The sequence below is a fragment of the Coenobita brevimanus genome, chromosome 105 (assembly GCF_032717465.1).
Source record: "Coenobita brevimanus isolate Jiangsu-jjx chromosome 105, ASM3271746v2, whole genome shotgun sequence".
NCBI lineage: Eukaryota > Metazoa > Arthropoda > Malacostraca > Decapoda > Coenobitidae > Coenobita > Coenobita brevimanus.
The window spans coordinates 23,043,150-23,049,897 of record NC_137058.1 but is presented as its reverse complement, the minus strand read 5'-3'; positions in this window follow the sequence as shown (position 1 = coordinate 23,049,897).

Here is a 6,748-nt window from a genome sequence, read left to right as displayed (position 1 = left end):
GTGCTAGTGGAGCTTGGGTTGGCTGCAGCAGATGTGCCTGAAGCCAAGGAATCTCGCTTGAGCTTCAAAACCTCAAGCTCATGTTTTTCTCGTGCCTCACATTCGGCACGTTCATGTTCACGTTCTCTCTCTCGTTCCTCACGCTGTTCTCGCTCGTGTTCTAAGTCAAGTTCACGCTGTTCTCGCTCGTGTTCTAAGTCAAGTTCACGCTGTTCTCGCTCGTATTCGCGCTCCTTTTCATGCTGCTCTTGCTCATATGCACGCTCTCTTTCACGTTGTTCGCGCTATTCTCGCTCGTATTCGCGCTGAATCTTACGCTGTTCACAGGCATCATTCTCGTGCTGCTGCTCCTGATTATGCCGTGAGAGTATGTACTCTTTAATTTCCTGGGGATCGGTAAGCCCCATGTCTTTGGCTTCCTGTAAAAATACGGTGGTAGCCATGACGCTAATTTACTAAGCAAGCCAAAACTGAGTACTGACTGCTGCTTGGCAAACGAATGCTAATAAACACAAGTAAAGAATACAGACACAAGCTAGTGGTGACCAGTCTTATCTAGTTAACTGGCAAAGAATAAAGCAAAAATGCAAATGACTGGGAAGACTCAATAATTAACGCAATGAGTACGGCGACTTCCAAGGGGAGAATAAAATCATCTGGCGTTACAAAGAATAAAGTACTAGAGTTAAGTACTCTATGGATTAATAAAGCAGAAATTCACTTGCTAAACTAACGGTAAACACCAGTAAGCTTGTGCCTATAAACTTTAATGATAAATACCTATATATGAATGAGTGAGTATTATCTCGTGAATAGCTTTAGAGCTAGGAGTTAATATCCTGGAATGAGGTCGCCAATTGTCAAGGGGTTTTTTAAATAAATGCAATTATTAAATGATAATGTTCAGTAATACTGAAGAGCAGGGACAATGATTGTCTTGCTAAATCAAGCAATGATTACTTTATGCCGGCTTGCTTCGCCGATTCTCTCAGAACGAGAATTTATAAACTTCCTCAACAGAACACAGCAGAGACTAATTACTCACAATTGCTGTTTATTAGTACTGTTAGCCTCTGGAGGAAGTGACTTCACCCCTGACAGTATATAACTAATACTATTAATGATATCAGGTTCTTGCTGATGAGTTAACTCCTAGAAGGCACAACGGATTTTAAGCTTAATACAACAAGACTGGCCTAAGTACCAGTTATGAATGGCAAAGCGTTTATGCAAGCTAGGAGCTATAAGGGAAATAAGCTTAATTATGGAGAAATGAAACACGAGTTTACGTTTCATTAAGCTCAAAGAAAAAGAACTGTTAAATTTAATGATTACAAAGGAATAAATTTAACGTTACATTTCAAAGTGAATTCAAATAAAGAGATCACACTCACTCACTCACTCACTCAGAAGCTAACCTCTTAAACCTAGGAAAATACGAAAAGGAAATACTGGTCAATGTAGCGTATCACCAAGGAAGGGTGGGAGCCTGGAGAACTGTAGTCTAGTTGAGTTTGGGTGCTAGAAGACCTCTCTCACTCTCACTACTGGAGCACAGAACCAGACTCCGTCGTGAAAGACATAAGACTGATTCAAATACGAAGTGTGGGGTAGGATGCCCAGGCCAGCCGGAAGAAAGCATGGCCAATGGTTGAGGCAAGTAGGGGCGAACAATATAGAAACAATAATATCGTTCAGTAGAGCACTTAATGACGTGCATTAGAACAGTCACTTTTGAAACAGTGACAAATGTTTTGAAAAAAGTATACCATCGAAATGGAGAGAGAAATGGTTAACTGAACGATACACAGTGAGTTTTCCGCTAAAGTTCGTGGTTTCTCACAAAAGGAAAATGTCGCGAGTTTCATTCGTGACACTTGCAGAGGAAGTAGTTTATTTGTAATGGCAGGGTTGTTAATAATTCCAACAGCTTTGTTCTGAATTTTATCTAGTTGTTTTAATGCAACCTCTCCACATCCATTCCACAAGGGTGAGCAATATTCAAGCTGAGAGCACACATGACTTATATAAATTATAGCCAACTGCTCATCAGTGAAGAAGTTACGGACTCTGTACAATAATACAAGTTTCTTAGAGGCGGTTTTAACAAGTGATCTAATATGAGAGACCAGATGAGGGCATTGTTAAGTGTGACGCCAAGAATTTCAATACTTTTGGAGATGGGAATATAAGTGGCACTGAAGGTAATGTACGAATCTGGCAATATTTGTCTATTAGTAAATTGTATATACTCTGTATTTAGTTTTACTAGCATTAAAAGAGACAAGGTTGTTTTGTCCCCATTCACTGATTGTAGATAGATCTTGATTTATGGAGATGGCTGTACTGAGTTGAGAGGTAGAGATATTAGACTTTGTAAATGGGTGTCTGCATGTGAATGAACTACGTAGTGTTGAGTCATCTGCGTATGAATGGATGGGATTGTGGGTGACAGATAAGAGATCATTAACCCGCCCCGTCCCATCGACTTATGGGTACGTTGCAACATTTTGCATTTGCCAGTCCCAGCGACGTACTGGTACGTCGTGCAATTGCAAGGTCCCTAATTTGCACAATTATCAATTTTCATGCGTGATTTTTCGTACGTATGCACCGGAGACCTTCCTCTATTCCTCTACAAGATGCCAAGCAGGGACAATGCCTTACACCGCATAACCTCCCCCCTCCCCCCCTCAAGCCATTGTCTCTGCAATTCACCTGTTACCAGTGACCTGGCCAGTAATGATAGTCAGGGCCAGAGTGATTCCCGAATCGATGATAATGTGGAGGACAAAGTTTACATAGCATTAGAAGAAGAAACAGTCAGAAATAATGATCATGTAATGTGGCAAAAAAAGGTCAGGTATGATGATTAGTTAGTGAGTGAAACAATGCTTATAATGCCTATATTACTGCTTGAAAACCAATATACTCTCATACTACATATAAATTCGTACCAAGTAAATAAATAAATACCGTTTATGAGTTGTGTGAAATAGTTACCCTCCCATAGAACTCGTTTTCTTTGGTGCCAGCATGTTAGAAAACCCAGTCAGGTAAGGAGGAACTACCTGAATTGAGTATTTTAAACCTCGGGTGAGCGATTTCTCTACGAATTTTCGATGTTTCTCACCAAAAGCGGAGGTTTTAGCCAAATTTTTTTTTTCGAAAATACCTCGGGATTGGGGGATGTCGGAGGTGCAGAAAACATCGGGACGTGACGGGTTAATATGAACCAGGAATAGGGTTGGAGCCAGAACTGACCCCTGTGGCATGCCGGCGTTAATTAGGTGGAAATTGGAATATACATCATCTACTTTTACTCTTATTTTCCTGTCACTAAGATATGAAGAAATCAAAGGAACAAAAGACATTAGTCCATAGCAAGGGAGTTTGGACAGCAGAGAACGGTGCCATACTCTGTCGAAAGCTTAAGGAATATCAAGAGCTACTGCATGAGTTTCTCCATGTAGATCAATTGATTAATGGATGGTATGAGTTAGGAGATTGAGTATGTCAATGGTGGATCTTTTGTGGTGAAAACCATATTGTCTATCACTAATTAAGTTGTTGGATTCAAGATGTTTAACAATGTGCTTATTAATTATAGTTTCAAATACCTTACCAAGAGAAGATGTGACAGCTATTGGTCTGTAATCAGAGGGGTCAGAAGAACTTTCTTCGGAATTGGGTGGATATTGGCTTCTTTCCATGAATTTGGGAATAAAGAAGTGCGTACGCATAGTCTGAGTAATTTAGCTAGAACAGAGGCAAGTTCAGGGGAACAGTTTTTCAAAACAATTGGCGGAATTCCAACTGGGCCTGGAGCTTTGTTGGTAGGTAAATTGTCTAGGATGGATTTTACGTATCGTCTGTATTTTAAGTGGGGCAATTTCGGGAGAGTCAAGTTCCAGTACTGGGACATTCTGGCTGGGATCGTCTATGGTAGAGTTTCTGGCAAATGTACTGGCAAAAATATCTGCTTTCCCACATGGGTCATTTGTAATGCTGCCATCTGAAGATTTTAGTGGGGGAATGGAAGATGACTTGTTACAGTTATTACTGAAAGAATTAAGTGTTGACCAGAATACTCTATTGTCATTAGGGTTGTTAAGTATTTTTGATGCTTGCTTTTGAAGAAAGTTTGATTTAGCTAGATTTATTACAGCTTTTGCATGATTTCTAGCAATTTTAAATTGAGAGAGTGATTCAGATGTTTTTTATTTTAAGCAAGTTATATTCCAATGACTTTTGGGCTGTTGCTTTGGCACAGTTGCTATCAAGCCATTTTGGAGAGTTCGATCTTTTAGTGATCTGTTGACTTGGTATGAATAAAAACCAGCTAGTATTAAGTAGCAAATGTGGGACTGGGTGGAACTGGGATCACTAGAGAAGAAACACTGCCATGGAACGTCAGCAAGATAATTTCTAAATCCATCCCAGTTTGCCCTATCAAAGTGCCATCAGGTCACCCTGACAGGTTCAGAACGGGGAGGTGTGGGAGGGTTAACTAATGAAGCTTTGATGAGATTGTGGTCAGAGGATCCAAGTGGTGACACTACCTCTATCCTGTATTGATCTGGATTATTTGTCAGGAATATATCCAAGAGATGGGCATTATGGTCAGGATTATCAGTTATTCTGGTTGGTTGCTTTACCAGCTGGGTGAGATTACATGATTCTGCAAACAGCTCGCACTCTAGACCAGCATCGTCAGTCCTGGCAGAATGCAATAACCATTCAACATTATGGATGTTAAAATCTTCCGAAATGGTTATTTCAGTGCTAAGGGCAAGGTTAAGGTTACTCAACTGTGTGGATATGGAATCAAATACACTGGGTTCCAAAGAAGCATTGGGGGAGCGATAAACTACACAAATATATTTGGTAATATTTTGACACACACACACACACACACGAGTATACGTATATATATATATATATATATATATATATATATATATATATAGATATATATATCTGTATATACATTGTTACATAGCCTATGATTTCATCATCCTTTGTGTAATTTTAACGCACAGTATGCTGCATGTTTGATCACGAGCGTGTTCTGCCTCAGTCCCCCCCTTCTACCGTTATAGTAGAGTAAGTCGTTCTTTCTGTTGTTCAGAGCAGGATTTTCAACTCTTTGTCCCCATGGCTTCATTTGCGCATCCTTCTTACAAGTTGTATCAAGCTCTGCTGGCCCCTATATAATGAGCTCAGTCTCTGCATCATTGCCACTTAGATCTACTCCTCATTTTGTTCACATCTCTGTCCTCCCCTGTACAGTTATTATTGTGAGTGCTCCGGAAGTCTCCAACCATCTAGCAGCTGTGTAATTTGAGTATAACTGTTGTTGCAATTTTTCTTGTGCTGTGTAGCATAGGGTTAATTCTTAGGCCTAGTGAGTTTTTTTTGCAATTTATGTAGGATTCATTTTGTCAGCCAGTATTAATACTATTTTGTATCTGTAATAATTTATCTTGCATTAACTGAGCATTACCCAGTGTACTTTCATTTTATCAGGGCTGACTTAGGTAAATTTACTCTTGTTAATTTCATGTTAATAGAGGCTATTGCAGTTAACCATATATTTAACCTGTTTTTTGCCATTACATTATCCTTATGAGTCCTGAATGTTTTGTTGTTAGTTTGAGCATTAAACTTTAACTTGTAATTTTACCTAACTCTTTTGTTTTGAACCTGGAACTTTACGGGACAGTAGTGACTCTTAGTATTCTCACTTAATGTGTACATTATCTTTCTCTGTTCCGTAACATAAATTTGGCGACCTCATATCAGGATACTCAGGATATTATCATAAGGATATTGCTTGATATTTTGTGACTGTGATTTATTCATGATGTCTACTATTACTACACTTGATGAAGCCAAAGATTTTTTGTCAAATGTGCAAACAGTGTTGGATGTAGAAAACAGAACAAAGAATGAACTTAAGCTTGTTGCTCAACAATTGGGAATTGCAGTTCACTCTCATCATTCTAAAGATCAAATTGTTGGCATGATTAATAAAAGCTTGTTTAATGTAACTCCTCCAAATGAGCAAACGCAGATTGAATTAGCTAAGTTACAGCTAGCCCTGCAGGAGGCTCGTGTTAAGGAGGCTGAATTTCAAGCACGTGCTAAGGAGGCTGAGTCTCAGGCTAAGGAGGCGGAGTCTCAGGCTCGTATTCAGGAGGCTGAATTTCAAGCAAATGCTAAGGAGGCGGAGTCTCAGGCTCGTATTCAGGAGGCTGAATTTCAGGCAAATGCTCGTATTCAAGAGGCACAGGTACAGGCTCAGGCACAAATTGAACTTGCTAGGATTCAGGCAGACCATGAGTATCGCATGAAACAAGGTGGAACTGGATCATCTAGCTCTGATGATTTTGATTTGGCTAAAAATGTTAAACTTGTCCCTTCTTTTAATGAATCTGATTTAACAAAGTATTTTCAGTTGTTTGAGAGGGTAGCTACAGGTTTTAATTGGCCTAAAAAGTATTGGCCAGTACTCCTTCAAACTGTTCTCACCGGTAAAGCTCAAGTAACTTATGCATCTTTGCCTCAGGATCAATCTGATAATTATGATGTAGTTAAGAGCTTGATTCTTAAGGCCTATGAGCTTGTTCCTGAAGCTTATAGAGTAAAATTTAGGACAACTTACAAGCAAGATAAGCAATCCCATGTTGAGTATGCAAAAATCAAAGAAGATCTGTTAAAGCAGTGGTTAAATTCTAAGAATGTG